The sequence below is a fragment of the Anomaloglossus baeobatrachus genome, chromosome 3 (assembly GCF_048569485.1).
Source record: "Anomaloglossus baeobatrachus isolate aAnoBae1 chromosome 3, aAnoBae1.hap1, whole genome shotgun sequence".
In the NCBI taxonomy this organism is placed as follows: domain Eukaryota; kingdom Metazoa; phylum Chordata; class Amphibia; order Anura; family Aromobatidae; genus Anomaloglossus; species Anomaloglossus baeobatrachus.
Window position 1 is genome coordinate 168,823,374 of NC_134355.1, and position 18,764 is coordinate 168,842,137.

Here is an 18,764-nt window from a genome sequence, read left to right on the forward strand (position 1 = left end):
ATCATAATAAATGGTGGTTATTAATTTGAATTGGTCACATTCGAAATCCCACAAATATTTTCAAAGTGAATGGAATGTAGCAGATTCACTCATATTCAGCATTGAAATTAAATTTTCATTGAATTTATTTGCTGAACAAGCCCTGATTGCTGCAAAAACATTTTTTTTTATTATGCTTTGAATTCTCAAGACTCCTAAGCATGATAAATTAATGATTCAGGTAATGGTTAAAAAAAACCAAAACAATAAAAAAAAACATTTTCATCTAACTTCTGATCTGTCTGTGCCATGTCAGCTCCCTGCCGATCCCCTTTTAGCTTTCCAGGCATTCCAGCTCCTTTACAGTCTCTGGCAGATAATTAACGGTATGTGCATCAAACATTTTTTCCAAGCAGGTCTCCTCTGAAACCATGAACTCTCAAAAGAATCAACATATGCATTTCTATGTAAGAACGACTTGCTGTTCTTATGTTCAGGCTTTTGAGTGTCTTTTAACTGCCACAGGCTTCCAAAGACACCAAAGATGAAAAGCATTTTAATAGATTAAGCGATTAATAGATTTTCTTTTAGACAATCACTATTTATACACTATAGGTGGCCATTACAATTCCTATTCTCCATGAAATGTTCCTTCAGTCTAAAGAAATGTATAATCAAAAGGTGATGTACTCTGAGATAGCTTTACATGTGGCCTTTGCCACCCACACTCAAAAACACTACATTCACTGAAAGATGTAAGAAAATAATCACAATACTTAATACAATGTTATAATCTGCATTTAAATAGTTTAATACGTCTTCTATTTTTTTTGCAATTGTACGTTATTCTTCAATAAATTTCTGCATAAAGTTTAATAATATAAGAAAACAGGACGCTAGAACACATTTTTTTTTACTGCTTTGTATCATAAAACTTTAATACCTTCTCAACATTCGAGAAACAAGTGAGTGCATCGAGTTGGGGCAAGAAATGAGCAGACAACAACCCTAAAAAATGCTGGCTGTTTTATAGAGCCAGCAAATGCATTTAGTTGCTTCGTTGTTTTTAATGCCTTAAATGCAAACCAATGACAATCCGTGACAGCGGCATTTTAGACACCCAATCCTATCTTTGGGTTTTCTGGGATGTTTTTAAAGTATTTTTTATTTAATTATTTATATATTTATTTTTGTAATGAATAAAAATTGGATATAGTTATCTATAAATATATATAGATTGGTGCAATTTACTTTGGTTTAAAGAGTTCCCGTATTTTCGGTATTGTAAGACGCACTTTTTTCCCCAAAAAAATGGGGGTGCATCTTATAATGCGGATATGGCTTACTAGGGTGGTAGTGGAGGAGGCGGGTTATAGGAGGCGGGGTCAATGATACTGAGGGTGTCACTGCAGTGTCGCGGCAGCAGGCACATTGAGTTGACTGCGGGCTCTATTGAACCGCTTACGGTTGACGTGATGAACTTCAAGAAAATGTCTGCGGAGGCAGGGCATTCACATATTAATGTGATGCTCTTCAAGAAAATGGCCACGAAGACCTGTCTGCGCATGCGCCGCCTCCAAGACCTTTTTCTTGAAGTCCATCGCATTAACCCTCCGTCACATACAATAGGCCTGACAGGCACATCTCTTTTACTTTCATTTCTCCTTCCTCACCAGATTGTGAGGAAATCTTCTCCCTCCAGGTAGTCTCCTGTCTCTAGCAGCTCTGTGAAACCTCATACCACAGTTGGATTGCAGAGCTTTAGGAGGACAGATATAACTGCGCTAATCTCTCAGGCTCATTGTATGTGAACACGTCACACTCAATAAGGTTGGTATTTTATGTTTTTATTCATCACATGCTCTCCAAGTGTAATTTTTCTGGGGAAACTTCAGGATCTAATTCTGATTGAATATGTGTTTAATAGTACTTAAGGTACCTTAAAATTAAGTTTGTTTCCATAAATTTTCTTTGTAGAAATTTTTGACACAGTCGAACTGGGGACTATTTGGTGGGAGTTTTGAAATGTTTGTATTTCAGAGTTATTAGTTTTATGTTAAGTAAATGTTTGTTTTTTTGCACCTGATTATGTGTAGTCTCTTTTATTACATCCCTATGAAGGTCACTGATCACTTTTAGAGCACTGAAATTGCAAACATTAGATATTCTAGGTATTTTTCTAGCCTGCGCCTGACAGTCATATTGTATGTGAACTCGTTAGAACCGATATTGTATGTGACGGAGGGTTACCAGCGGTTGATTCAATGGAGTCTGCAGTCAGATCAGGCACCCAGCACCGCAGCGATACCCTGACAACCCATCCTGTGACCCTCCTGACTCCAGCACTGCAGTAACACTCCCAGAGCATGCCAGCAGATTAATGGCACCCACCGCCACAACACCCCCGAGGCTGCACCGCAGTATCACTGACCCTCTGTCCACTGACCCTCTTGAGATGCAACACTCCCTCCTCTGAGCCCGCAGCATCACTGACAATGCCTCCTATTACCTTCCTGAGCCGCTCCACCACTGCCGCTAAACCCTGGTAAGCATTAATATTAAGACACACTAGGATTAAACGATGAACCCTCATTTTCACATTAAAAGTAATTTTTTCCTATTTTCCTCCTCTAAATTTGGGTTGCATCTTATAATTTGGGGCATCTTATCAACCAAAAAATATGGTATTCATAGGTATTGGTTATTTATTGAGTACTCTTTAAATGTTTTCTTTATTTTGGTAATTATTATTATTGTGCTTCTTTCTGTCAAGATTTGGTTACACAACCCCAGAGGTATGCTATTCGAAGTACTTGTGCTCCCCCAGTGATACATTGGGGGGTGAAAATGTCTTGCCATGGCTGTCATATTGATACAACTGTGAGAATACTGTCTATGAGGGGCTGCTGATAAGTCTTTGGCTTTGTAATTTTTTTTTGTTTATATGGTAATGAATCTAACATCACATGAAAACCTTATGTGTCTAATATATCTTTTTAAAATGTGTTTGTTGCTTATAGCAACAGTGTTCTACGCATGTTGGAAAACAAATGGTGGAGTCTAATGCGATATTCACAGCAACTGATAGTAGAGGAGTGATAAAATTCTTGTTTCTGCAAGGAAAGTCTGTGAAGGATATTCATGGTGATATGTTGCAGACATTGGGGGATCAATGCCCTTCATATTCCACAGTTAACAACTGGGTTACCAAATATAAAACGGGCCACTTCAGCACCAATGATGAGGAACATCCTGGACGACTGAGAGTGGTTGATGTTCCAGAGATCTTTGATGCTGTGCACAACCTCATATTTGGACATGAGGAAGCTATCTGCAAAGTGAGTCCCCAAATGTTCAACAAAAGATCAGAGAAGCATGCGAGTGAAAACTTCCCAGTCCTTTTGTCAGTGTTTCCTGACTGAAGAACTTTCTGGATCGACAAGTCACTATGAATGAGACCTGGATTTATTTGTATGACCCTGAAAACAAGGAGCAGTCAAAAGAGTGGAGGAACTGTGGTTTTTATCCATAGAAGTTCAGGGTGCAAAAATCAGCCACTAATTTAATGGCGTATGTGTTCTGGGATAAGGAGGGCGTGCTGCTGGTGGACTACCTTTAAAAGGGTTCCACCATCAATGCAAGGTATTGCATTGAATTTTTGGACCAATTTAAAGTAGCTTTGAAGGTCAAAAGGTGCGCCAAGCTGTCCAAAGGTATCTTGTTCCTGCAAGACAACACCTCCACTCACACTGCATAAGCGACCATGGCAAAACTGGCAGAGCTGGTCTTCCAGCTGGTTGACCACCCACTTTATTCCCCAGATCTAGCTTCCTCTGACTATCATCTGTTTCCAAACCTAAACAAACACCTCAAGGATATCAAATTTCACATAATTTCTGATGCCATGGCTGCTACGGATCCTTGGTTTGAGGCACAGCTCAAATCTTTCTTTTTGCTAGGCTTACAGAACGTGGAATACTGATGTAAGACGTGTGTTGACATCAGTGGAGAGTATGTGGAATAAATGTAAAGTTTCATCATCCTATCTTATTTCTTTCTGGGTAAAGCCAAAGACTTATCAGCAGCCCCTAGTACTGAAAACAGCAGCATTGCAATATGTAGAACAAGCAATACATTTAAATATTAAAATATATATATTTTTTAAGTTTAATCACACCCATTTTTCATTATTACCTATAAAAAACATTAAAAATGTAAGCAATTTTAGTACAGATGGGCAGATCTGGCAATATACAAAGTCGCCTGTTTATGTGTTTTTCCCCAATAAATTAAATTCAAGTTGAGGTTATTCTCCACATATTTAATGTCTCTTATTATTCTGTTGGATCTCTCAAAAAAAAAAAGAATAATAAATATAATATGTAAACAATAGGTTTAAAATCCTTATACTCACTTCACTTCTTTAGCTCTGGGACTTCCAGCTTTCTTTAGGCTAGGGAGGGTTCTCCATCAAAAACCTGGAAAGTCACCCAGGTCACAGACCTCATAAAAGCTCGTAGTCCTGGCTCAACTTGAAAGACCTGAAGATTCCAGAGCTAGCGGCTTGGGATCAGAAGATGCAGCGAGGGTCAGATGAGTGGTGGTGAGTAGCAGAGTGGTCAGAGAGGTGAGCAGCAAGTTGAACATAAGCAGTTTTTTAAAATTGTTTTTACATTTTCATGGTTCATAAAAAAAATAGCAGCCATCAGTTGCCTATTTTCTGAAGCTGCATGTAAGCAAATGTTTAAAAAAAATCTGCATGTTGGAGAATGGCTGTTTTTATAAAATTCAAGTACAATTCAATTGCACGCAAATATATTTGCTCATCTCTTATATTCCTGTATCATTCATAACATTCCAATCTATCAAAACAGAAAACAATTGAAATCATGCTATAAATGCCGTAAAGCAATAAAAAATATTGAAGTGTTACAATTGCCCTTTTTGGTTTAATAATACCCCCACACAAAAAATGCAATAAAAAGTGTTCAAAACTTTCTATATAACCCTAAATGATTTTAATTAAATTGTCTGTTTGCCTTACAGAACAAAAGCTCTCAAACAGCTCAATCAAAAGAAAAATAAAAAGTTACAGGTTAAAAATAAAACACAAACCAAATATTTTTTTTAATACGAATTTCAGAAATGTCTTACTATTAAAATAAAAAGAAAAGTTTACAAGTTTGGTATATTGTACTAGTACTGACCTAAAAAATCATGTTTCCAGGTAATTATTACCCACAATAAATGCTTAACAAATCTAAACAAAAACAACAATAGTGAAATTACACTTTTAATGTCACCATGTCAGCCCACTTGGAATTGTTTTGCTGTATCTAAGTACATTTGGAAATGGAAAAAATAATAGTGTAAATCAAAACCACAACTTTTTCTGGAAAAACTGGCCCTGACATGATTATATTTACAGAAAGATAATTTGTAATAGCTCTTGTAAAAAGGAGAGAATAAATCAAAAGCACAAAAAAATTGGCTGTAGAGGGATAGTACTACAATTCCTTTTTCATTTTTTCATACCTTTGCTTTGTTTTAAAGACAATATGGGTTTAGCTTCTGAATAGACCATAGCAAAAATCAGTAGCAGAAAAAAAAAATGTAACTCAAAAGCATACAATAGAGGAAAGAAAAGTAGTCATCTGGGAAAATGGTTCTTGGTGTTTCTTTCCCCATCCTTGACATGTGCACTAAATCCCATCCCATTAAAAGAGGTGTTCTTCCCTAGCAAGATGGATGATACAGATTAGGACTGTGTGCCTTTTGTAATCATTTATGGCATCCGCAAGAACTGCCTCTATGACATGTACACACATGGGTAAAAGTATATCATGCAAGTGGTGAGTTTAAAGTATCCATTCTTATTTTTTTCTTGCATCTCATTAGGTTTATCAAGTTATCATGGAAAAAATTCAATATCATATTGCAAAATACTAGCAACGATCTTCACATTCTACATCCCACATCACAACAAGTGGATAGACTCATATGGAAATATATAGCATAAACATATAGTGATGGCATATCAGTGTAATTCGTCTCGGAATATATGTTAACCCATAGGAAAAGGTACAGAAATACACATTTATGAAGATCATGTCTCACTTTTTTTTTAAAGATTATTCTTGTGTTAGCCAAAATTGATAGACTGTGCTCAGAAAAATAAATCACATAGTATATAGGGATTCCTGTTTTGCACAAAAATATTGTCAAAAGATAAGAAATTAAAGTTCAAATCAATATTTATTGTGGCCTTTACATGCAAAGAAACCAAACCATTATTTCAGCACAATTGCTTTCGTCAAGATTTTATCTGTATACATAAAAACAGAAATGACACAATAATCAGAAAATGAGATAATATCGCTCAAAGAAATGGAAAGCATTATCCAGGTAAGTAATTGAAAAAATACACAAATGCCACAATTCAAAATGAATCCATGCAAAGGTTTCTCAAAGAAAACAAGAAATATGGTGGACAATTAGTATAACATGAATACCTATAAATATAGGTCACAGAATTTGGGTAAACAATCAAACAAGATAGATGTTATGGAGAACTTCTCATTCAGATGACTGCAGAAGAAACAAAATATTAATATCAGTATAACATCTATATAAACATATGTACAGGAAGATCTATACCCAAGACCAGTCAAACTGCTTCTGTAGTAAATATAGAAACAAAAAGGATTCTTCCTACTAACATATCCTAAGGCCATGCCAATATAGAATTTAGGCAGGGGCTATATATCCATAATAGTGAACAAGAGCCGTCTCATGTTACCCCCAATACATACCTATAATGTGGTCTGTGAAATGCGGACGTGGTCGCACTCCAGAATTATGAATTTTTGAGTTGGGAGGCTCTCTCTTGAAGGCCGTCCCTAGTGATACGTCATCAGCCTAAAATTCCTTATGCGCTGGTGCGGTTAAAGTCAAAGTCTTCCGGAAATTGCCGAATGTGCGCTCATCCTAAAGGTATTCAACTGTCCAACGGAACATGCGTGAAACGCCGAAATACACAATATATAGAATATACAAATTATTCACTTCTGGAAGGACATGTGACCTATATCCTCTTGAACAGAGGCATATATTTAACAAAATATTGAAAAATGGGCAAAAATTAGATATATATGAAATATCCTACTGAGCATGTGCAGTCTCCGGATTTCTACGGAGGTTGCCGAAAGTAGATGCATATAAACCATTTAGTATGTAGTAAGGAGGTATTGTGCACTAGTCATGAATTCTATGCATGATATATAAAAAAAGACAATACATTTCAACAATTAATATACATGATATATAAGTAGACAGGTCTAAGAACAAGTAGATAAGTAAGTAACAAGAGTAGAGTGTCCATGACTTATAAAATGAAATGGAATGGTCAACATAGTCTTCTTACATCTGATTGTCGATTTGTATTGGGAAATGCAATCCCGGATATGCTGGGTAGTTTCCCTAACATATCCAAGACCACATGGACACTTAATAAAATGCACAGCAAATGGTGAAAAAGTAAAAAAGCCTTTCACTGGATACTTTTTAACTCATCAGGGATGGGTGAAGTATTCTCCCTTTGTAAAGTTAGAGCATTGTAGACAACCCAAACATGGGAATGTGCCCTGGTTAGTTGTAGCCAAGGTACTCTGAGATTGTACTCTACTCATTGAGCCTATGTCTGCTTTCACTAATGTGTCCCTCAAGTTCATAGATCTCTTATTACATAAAATAGGTGGTATCCCAAATTCAGGGATATCTGGGTGTGCATTCTGTAAAAGTGTCCAATGTTCTTAATGCATTGGTTAAACATGGGCATAAGGCATGATAAGTGCTACCAAACATCATGTGTCTCTCTTTCTGTTGGCATGACATAGGTGAAATAGGTGACAGTGAATTTCAAGATTTTTTCAGGGTATCCTCTGTCCCTAAATTTCAAATTAATTTCATTATGATGGATCTCAAGAATCTCTTCTTTATTTACAATGTGATCAATCCTGCAGTGCTGAAATTTAGGAAGGGATCTTTTTATATGAAGGGGAGGGCAATTTGAGAAGTGCAGAAGGCTGTTTCGGTCTGTTGGTTTAACATATAAATCAGTGCCAATACTGCCATCATCCAAAATCGAAACCAGTGTATCCAAAAAATTAATGGAGGTTTTAGCAAAGTTCAACGTGAACGTAAGATCTGAAACGCTATTTGCTATGATCTGGTAACTGTGGAAGATTAGAAAAACTCCCATTAGTGAAAAAACACCAAAAACAACAACAAGAGTAGTTGGAACCTGGGCTGACCGCAATCCTCTAACTATCAGACCACACTAGAAATAGCCGTGGAGCGTTCCTAATCACCTAGATGCCTCATGACAGCCTGAGAAACTAGCTACACCTCACATATAGAAACGAGGAAATCTACCTTGCCTCAGAGAAGTCCCTAAAGGAGTAGACAGCCCCCGACATATAAAGATTACGGTGATGTAGGAAAACACGATACACAGATAGGAAAAATAGATTAAGCTAAGGCAAAGCCCGACTAACTAGATGCAAAGGAAAGATAAGGACACTGATTGTGGTCAGTACAAAAATCCCTGCAGAAAAATACCAATCTGCTGATCGTAAAATTTACCCTTGAGGTCGAATGACCTCACCTCCACTATATAAAGTACTCTTGTAAATAATGGGAGAACAAAATACCAAAAAGAACACAAAAATACAAAAGTGCAAATAATCAGTTTAGACAGGGAAAAACTCCCTTTTCTTGCAGCAGAGCTAGCAAAGGGGGATCCCCCTTGCTCACCACTCAAGAGAAAAAAACTTCACCTGCAAGAAAACAGATACAAAACAAAAATCAAGAAAAACAAAAAACCTAAGGTATAAACCAGGAAGCAAGGAAAAAAAAAACTACCAAACTTTTCTGCAAAAGTCTTGCACAGGAAAACAGGGAAGGACGGAACTCCAAGCCAGGTTCAGACACTGAGGAAAATACAATTATAACCGGCACCAGCAAGGCAAAAAGTGCTCTCCTATGTACACCAGGCTTCTCTGCAATAGGACTTCCTGAATTTCCAATTAACGCCAACACCTGTCTGAGTCTCAGACTCAGCTCCACTACCATTCCTGGCCAACAGAGGGAGCTCAAAAACAGCACCCACACAGACGATATTCACAACAGCTATTATTCAAATTATGAAAGAATTAATTTAATGAATTGTCACCATGCCAAATCAAAAAGTTATCATCTATAAAGTGTTTCCAAGTTAACACTTGTTGAAATAATCTATGTGTATATACATACTTGTGTTCAAAGGACGCCATAAAAATATGGCGTATGGGGGGGCCATATATGAGCCGATAGCTGTTACACATTTCTAAGAATAAAATTGATCCCCGAATAAGAAATTTTTTTTTGAAAGATGTTGCTTCCAGTAAAAATTCCTTGACTGCTCTACTCCCTGCCAAATGATCAATTCTGGTATATAAACTAGTGACATCTAATGTCGCCAATAAACAATTCTCAGATATTGGACCCAAGGCTCTTATAGTTGATAAGAAATGCAATGTGCCCTTTAAGTGAGAGGGTATGGTTGGTTTTAAAGGAGTCAGTATCTTTTCTAATACGATCGCAGGGGGGGAGAGGATCGAATCTGTGGAAGCAACTATGGGACGGCCCAGTGGTTGATATAAGTTCTTGTGAATCTTTGGCAAAGTGTAAAAAATGGTGTAAGTGGGTAATGATTAATTAAGAATTCAGCCAACTTATTGTCAATGATATTTTCAAGTTGATATTTCTCTACCATCGTCTTAATGTGTCTTGCAATATTGGGTTGGGTTGGGTTGTTAGAAATTGGCTCATAATTCATTCTATTGTTAAGTTGTGATAACATTTCAGAGATATAATATGAGCGATCCATGACAACTATTGAACCTCCTTGTCAGCTGGCTTAAAAATTAAACCCTGATTATTCTGTAAATCCCATAGGGCTCTAGAGTCCTCAATTGCTAAAATTGTGTTTGAATGCCATTTTCCTTTGAGTAAGATTCTTTATATGTTTTTCAATGTCCCACTGGACTAAAGAGACATAAGTCTCTACAGGGTGATAATTATGGGGGGGGGGATGTAAAATTACTCTTAATATATAAATCGAAAGATTTAAGGGAGAATTTATTTATCATCCTCACATTCCGCATTTTTTAATAGGGTTAATGGAGGTACCGGTTCAAAAAAGTGTGCTTTTGAACGTAATAGATGATAAAATCGTGCTAAATCCTGATTAAGACTAGAGATGAGCGAGCCTCTAAAGGTTCGAGTTCGGTTCGGCGAACGGAGGCCCCGTTCGATTTCGGCTCGACGAACCGTTCGACGAACCTCTCGAGCCCCATTCTATTAAAGTATTTTTTCTCTCTGTGGTGTCTTTTTTTTAACCCTTTATTGGAGATTCTTAATGGCCGAGTCAAATTTGCCTGACAGTAAGAATCTCTGACTTAATTCTAGCTAGTAAAACAAAGCTAGTATTAACTCATTATTACCCAGCAAGCCACCCGGCTTCAGGGCTGCTGGAAGAGTTGGATACAGCCCCAGATGATGACGCTTCTATGAAAGCGCCATTTTCTGGGGCTGCGGACTGCAATTCGCAGCAGAGGGGCCCAGAAAGCTCAGGCCAACCTGTGCTGCAGATTCCAATCCCCAGCTGCCTAGTTGTACCTGGCTGGACACAAAAATGTGGCGATTTTTTTTTAATTGTTTCATGAAAATTATGAAATAATTAAAAAAAGGGCTTCCCTATTTTTTCGCTCCCTCCTGGGTACAAATAGGTAGCTGTGGGTTGGGGGCAGCTGTACCTGGCTAGCATACAAAAATATGGTGAAGCCCACGTCATTTTTTTGGTGGGCAAAAAACTCCTGCATACAGTCCTGGATGGAGTATACTGAGTCTTTATTTCTGCAGCTGCTGTCTGCTCTCCTGCATACACTAGTGAATGGAGCATGCTGAGCATTGTAGCTCTGCAGCTGCTGTCTGCTCTCCTCCATACAGACAGACAGAGGCTGCAGAACTACAAGGCTCAGCATACTCCATCCAAGACTGTATGCAGGAGTTTTTTGCCCCCCCAAAAAATTACGTGGGCTTAGCCATGTTTATGTATGCTAGCCAGGTACAGCAGGCAGCTACGGGCTGCCCCCAACCCCCAGCTGCCTATTTGTACCCGGCTGGGAACCAAAAATATAGGGAAGCCCTTTTTTTTTTAATTATTTCATGAATTTCATGAAATAATTAAAAAACAAATTACGTGGGCTTCGCCCAATTTTTGTGTCCAGCCAGGTACAACTAGGCAGCTGGGGATTGGAATCCGCAGCTCACGGTGCCCAAGCTTTCTGGGCACCCCTGCTGCGAATTGCAGTCCGCAGCCGCCCCAGAAAAGGGCGCTTTCATAGAAGCGCCATCTTCTGGCGCTGCATCCAACTCTTCCAGCTGCCCTGGTGACGGGTGGCTCACTGGGTAATAATCGGATTAGGGCTAGCTGTATGTTATCAACTGTCCCTAAGCCCGAAATTCATGGTGTCACGCCAATATTAGACATGGCCACCATGAATTTCTAGTACAGAGGAAAAAAAACACAACACAGAGAAAAATATTTTTATTAGAAATAAAACACAACACAATTAGTGACTCCATCTTTATTAAAATAAAGAACCCCCCTCCGCAGTAATCCTGGATCAAGGGTCCCACGCCGTCCAATCCAGATCCAATATCATCTGATCGGTTTGCTGGAAGGCAAAGCGATAAGATGATGTGTCAGGTTCAAGGGCCTGAATCACATGACACAGCAGCTGATTGTATAAACGGCTTTTATACAATCAGATGATGTATTAGTGCAAAAAAAACCCCCAAAAAACTGCACACTTCAGTGCAGACTCCTGTCCGACAGCATCAGCTGATAGTTTAGCCGGCCAGGCGGTAAAACGCTGGCCTCACCGCTCGACTTATAGTGTCAGCTGATCATCGCCAGGTCTGAGAGAGAAAGAGAGAGAGAAAGAAGAGAGAGAGGAGAGAAAAGAGAGAGAGAAGAAAGAGAGAGAAAAGAGAGAGAAAAGAGAAGAGAGAGAGGGAGAGAGAGAGAGAGGAGAGGAGAGAAGAGAGAGAGGGAGAGAGAGAAGAGAGAGAGAGAAGAGGAGAGAAGAGAGAGAGAAAGAAGAGAGAGGAGAGAAAAGAGAGAGAGAAAAAAGAGAGAGAAAAGAGAAGAGAGAGAGTAAGAGAGAGAGAAGAAGAGAGAAGAGAGAGAGGGAGAGAGAGAAGGGAGAGAGAGAAACGGAAAGAAGAGAGAGAAGAGCGAGAGAAGAGGAGAGAAGAGAGAGAGGAGAGAGAGAGAAGAGAAAGAGAGAGGAGAGAGAGAGAAGAGAGAGAAGAGAGAGAAAAGAGAGAGAAGAGAGAGAAGAGAGAGATAGAGAGAGAGAAAGAGAGACTGACTGACTGAGACTGACTGAGACTGACTGACTGACTGAGACTCACTGACTGAGACTGACTGAGACTGACTGACTAAGACTGACTGACTCCCTGTCTGACTGAGACTGACTGACTGACTGAGACTGACTTACTGAGACTGACTGACTGACTTACTGAGACTGACTAACTGACTGAGACTGACTGACTCCCTGTCTGACTGATTGACTGAGACTGACTGACTGACTGACTAACTCAGACTGACTGACACTTACTGACTGACTGAGACTGACTGACTGACTGAGACTGACTGACTGACTCATTGACTGACTGAGACTGACTGACTGACTGAGACTGACTGACTGACTGACTCACTGACTGACTGACTGTGACTGACTGACTGAGACTGACTGACTGACTGAGACTGACTTACTGACTGAGACTGACTGACTGACTGACTGGCTGAGACTGACTGACTGACTGAGAGAGACTGACTGACTGACTGACTGAGACTGACTGACTGACTGAGACTGACTGACTGGTTGAGACTGACTGACTGACTGAGACTGAGTGACTGACTGACTGAGAGAAAGAGAGAGAGCAATGCAGCCTCATTCCGTGAACTGCTCTGATTTTAGAGGTGTGGCTCACAGTTGATGTCCAGCTCCTCCCCTCAGTGCATAATTAAATTAGAATTATAAATAAATAATTCTAATTTAAAATAATTGTATTAATAATTGTCCTAGGACAATGGTAAGCGCTCGACCCAACTACTAATAATTCTGCAGCTAGTTAATCGGCAATAAACCCCAAAAGGTTGCCTAGGGAAGGAACAAGCTCCCTCAGCCACCACTCAGGTTCCTGAACCTCTTGATCAGGAACCCACCTGAAGGAGCAGAGGGTTGGATTCATTTGTGAGTGAGTGGAGGCTGAGGGAGCTCCACTTGGATACTGGAAGTGTCCAAACCTGAGCGGGAAGACCACAGCAAAGACGGACCAGAAATCCGTGTGCCAGTGAGAGACCAGTACATCATTGCTGTAGCAGGAAAAAAAGGCTGTGAGGACCATTGACACCGGAGGAGTGGTTGGCTTTTTTTAACAATCCATTGAGCATTTTATACATGCCTATGAACCTATTTAAGAGGTGGTGCATCACCAAGTCTTGCAAAATCAGTTGTCATGAAAAGCAGTGTGGACTGGAGTTACTGAGCTATCCTTGAGGAAGGGGACCAGTAACGTCCCCGAAACGCGCGTCAGATCTTGCTCAGTTGACTATCTACTTTGTGGACGTAACAGTCTGATCAATCCTGCTGGAGCGTGGAATCTTTTTTTTCCTGACCGGTGAACGCCCAGATCTCTAACAGAGGAAATTTCCTGTAACAGCGCCTACCAGCCGCTTGTCTCCTGGAAGTACAAACTGCGGAGACCAGGATTTAACCTACTCTTTCCGGCAAGTAAAAGGCTCTCTGTGTAAGGATTACCATCTACGGAGCCCCCCTGTCTAATACCGGTGACAGGTACTCTATATCAGAAGATCTGAAACGGGTCTCTGCTGCACTGTTATTATTACCGCTAGAGTGCGGTATATTTAGGATCTGGAAGAAAGTGGAGCCCGACCGCTAATAAGCGGGGAAGAAACATTTTTACTGCAGACACTTTTTAAGTACGTACTGATGCAGTACATGAATTGGCATTTCATAGTGCTTTCCATTAGACCCTTGAATCCTAAGTCCTCTCCTCTGATCTCCTCTTTTATAATCTATATAGATTTATAATCCATACAATTTTAATTTACCTCTCCAAAGGTTCATTTTTTATTTTTATTTTTATTTTTATTTTTGTGGTCCTGTTACCACCGGTTGGGGCCCCATTACCATTTAGGTGTCCTTAGGTTTTTTTTTTTTGTTTTTTTTTGGGTTTTTTTTCCATCTGCTAATACAATTTGCAGGAATTGATTTATTTTTCGTGTGTATATTAATTTATGTGAATGTGTTTAATTCTTTAGAACAAGGATAATAATAATAAACCCTAATAAAACTTTAACTTCAAGTCTATACTACTTTTTTCAGCGCTGGTTATTGAGGTTTTTACAAAAAATCTCTCCAATTTTTACCTAATTTAAAATAACTTGCATTTTTTACCGGGACGGCCAGGGCTAGAACTCTTAGGTGACCACTCTAACCATTCAGCCACTGCCTCTAAGGAAGAACAAAGGCAAATTTGGTAATCGTGACTTCTGCATTGCAGACTGAAGTCTCAGATTACAGCGTGGTTCACTTCAGCTGCTATGTGGAGAGGACACAGAGCGCTCCCTGTCATCTTCATGTAGCAGTACTAGCAGAGCTGACAGTGGTTTACTTCGGACCTGGAGGGGAATTTGGTGATTTTAATAAAATGGTGAAAGAGGATGTTTTTTTGTCTTTTATTCCAAATAAAGGATTTTTCGCTGTGTGTTTTTCTTTACTTTCACTTTCAGTTTAATCATGGCAGGTGTCTCGGAGAGACGCCTGGCATGATTAAACTTATTATTACCCCAATTGCCACCGCACCAGGGCAATTCGGGATGAGCTGGGTGGAATCCTGGGACTGTCGCATTCAATGGATGCCGCAATTCCGGGCTGGCTGCAGGGTGATATTGTTAGGCTGGAGGGCTCCCCATACTGTGGCGCTCTCCATCATGACAATACCAGTCTCCAGGACGCATGCACATAGCAACGTGTGCACATAGCCTTACTATGAAAAGCCATGCTTTTATTGATCGAACCGTTCTCGAACATTACTCGAACTGTCGAGCTTTTAACAAAAGGCTTGAGTTCTTCGAGCCTCTCGAACATCCCCCAAAATCACTCGAACATGAAATTGGCGAACCTCGAGCCTCGAACATCGCTCATCTCTAATTAACACTAAAAGGATTGAAGGGAGGAGTTGGACAAAAAGACAAACCTCTCTGAAGGACCATTAGTTCCACAATAGATACCTTCACAGATGAGATGTTATAAACAATATTCTGTAAATTTACCTGAGATCGAGTAACAATATTAGATCGATTAATGTCCATACTCTGTCCTCCTCGTTGTCTCCTTTGTGGCGCATGACTACGTTGTTGCTCCGATGTACGTGATGTTGATGGGAATTCACCATCTGAACTCGCTGACGTAACAGAACGATAATAATAATTTCTACGTTATGGTCGTCCCTCTCTAGAAATATCCATAAATCACCATTTATACACGCGATTAGTCTTATAATCTGCCGTATTGTGTGAGAAATTCATTTTTTTCCATTGTTTTTTCTGTTGTTTAGTTTTTCCGTTGTTTGATTTCTTATCTCTCTTATTGTTCTTATATATTACATGATGGGATGTATACATACTATCAAGTATGTATACAGTATAAACAGACGTATAGGGACACGTATGTGTTATATATATGTCATATCTCAAATACTTATATTTTTAATTTTTTGTATTTTAGGTCACTCTGTAAGGGGGTGCAGGGCTCAGCCCACCCCAGACCTGCAAATCCGCAATATACTGTATGTTGTTCTGTTATAGTGTGTATTATTGGTAAACGGCCACTAAGTGGCCACAGTGTGTAAGCTGCTTCCCTGGTACTCCCGGGCTGGAAGGAGTTAGTGAATGGGAGGAGCTTAGTTTGAAAAAGAGCGGTTAGTAAGTCAGTTGGTAAGGAGAGTCCATAAGGGAGAGGAGCAGGATGCGTCTGTGAGAGATGCGGTGGAGGAAAATCCCAATACGTTTAATTTGGCGTGACCTTGTGGGTCAAATCCGGGTTCCGGACACGCAGTGCAGCTCAGGTGGTGGCCATTCCTGGTGAAGACCTAACTAATCCCCTCAGTCAGTGAAGGGTCAGTGGGGCCTTGAGAGAGAAGTAGGCCCTGACTGACGGGAAAGACGGTTGAGTCTGCCATGAATAGTGAAGCTGAAGGGGTGGAAGAGGAGCTTAGGGATCCCAACAGAAGCCCAAGTACCAGGGAAGCGGTCAACATCAAAAATGTACAAATTATGAGTGGCTCCGGTTGCTAATGGCAACGACCAAGGAGGAAAGCCAGAGCGTATGTCCAAAGGACGGTATTTATTAAGGATGATGTTCCCTGTAACTAGAAAGTGATGTGCCCACCACTGGTGAGATTTAACAAATGCTTGTGTTCAGAAGAGACTGTCTCAGTGTGTGATGTTTGGGGACACTGAGGCCTGCTGCAGACGGCAGTTGGGAAGTGGCCAGGAAGAAACGAGAAACAGTCCTGGCCTCAAGCCGTAAACTTAGGCGGGCTTTGCACACTGCGACATCGCAGCCCGATGCTGCGATGCCGAGTGCGATAGTGCCCGCCCCCGTCGCAGCAGCGATATGTGGTGATAGCTGGCGTAGCGAAAATTATCGCTACGCCAGCTTCACACACACACTCACCTGCCGTGCGACGTCCCTGTGGCCGGCGGCCCGCCTCCTTGTTAAGGGGGCGGGTCGTGCGGCGTCACTGTGACGTCACACGGCAGGCGGCCAATCGGAGCGGAGGGGCGGAGATGAGCAGGATGTAAACATCCTGCCCATCTCTTTCCTTCCGCATATCCTACGGAAGCCGCAGTGAGGCCGGTAGGAGATGTTCCTCGCTCCTGCGGCTTCACACACAGCGATGTGTGCTGCCGCAGGAGCGAGGAACAACATCGGACCGTCGCGTCAGCGTAATCATGGATTACGCCGACGCTGCACCGATGATACGATAACGACGCTTTTGCGCTCGTTAATCGTATCATCTAGGCTTTACACACTGCGATGTCGCATGCGATGCCGGAAGTGCGTCATTTTCAATTTGACCCCACCGACATCGCACCTGCGATGTCGCAGTGTGCAAAGCCCGCCTTAGTGCCCCATACCACAAGTCCTAGCAACACTTTCCCTGCGATAGAGAGGTGGTGACGGTGCACAGAAGTGACTCAGGGCTACGCAGCAGCCTGAAGGCAGCAAACACCACGACTGCCAGAGCACCCCGCCGCCCATCTAACAACTTGATATGGTAAGAAATCATATTTTCCTATAGTCTGTGTATTAACATATTAATTAATATATTTGTATTTTGTCTTTTTGTTACTTATCTACTTGTTCTTAGACCTGTCTACTTATATATCATGTATATTAATTGTTGAAATGTATTGTCTTTTTTATATGGCATGCATAGAATTCATGACTAGTGCACATTACCACTCTACTACATGCTAAATGGTTTATATGCATCTACTTATGGCAACGTCCGTAGAATCCCGGAGACTGTGCATACTCATTAGCATATTTCATATATATCTAATTTTTTTCCATTTTTCAATATTTTGTTAAATATATGCCTCTGTGCAGGAGGATATAGGTCACCTGTCCTTCCAGAAGTGAATATTTTGTTTATTCCATATATTGTGTATTTCGGCGGTTCACACATGTGCCATCGGACAGTTGAATACCTTTAGGATGAGCACACATTCGGCAATCTCCGGTGGACTTTGGCGACTAACTGCGTATGCGCATAAGGAGTTTCAGGCTGATGACATATCACTAGCAACGGCCTTCAAGAGACAGCTTCCCAAACCGGAAATACACCATTCCGGAGCACGACCACCTCCACATTTCACACACCATGTTATAGGTATGTACTAGGGGACAACATGAAACGGCTCTTGTTCACTATTATGGATATTTATCCACTGCCTGAATTCTATATTAGCTTGGCCTTAGGATATGTTAGTAGGAAGAACCATTTTTGTTTATATATTTACTACAGCAGCAGTTTGATTGGTCTTGTGTATAGAGCTTCCTGTATACATGTTTCTATAGATGTTATACTTACAGTACATTAATATTTTGTTTCTTCTGCAGTCATCTGAATGAGAAGTTCTCCATAACATCTATCTTGTTTAATTGTTCACCCAAGTTCTGTGACCTACATATGTAGGTATTCATTATATACTGATTGTCTACCATATTTCTTGCTTTCTTTGAGAAACATTTGCATGGGTTCATTTTGAATTGTGGCATTTGTGTATTTTTTCAATTACTTACCTGGATAATTCTTTCCATTTGTTTAAGTGATATTATCTCATTTTCTGATTATTGTGTCATTTCTGTTTTTATGTATACAGATAAAACCTTGACACAAGCAATTGTGCTGAAACGTTGGTTTGGTTTCTTTAAATGTAAAGGCCACAATACATATTGATTTGAATTTTAAATTCTTGTCTTTTGACAATATTTTTGTGCAAAACAGGAATCCCTATATACTATCACTTTTTTTAAATGTTGAAAAGTATAATCATATATGTCGCAACACAAAAT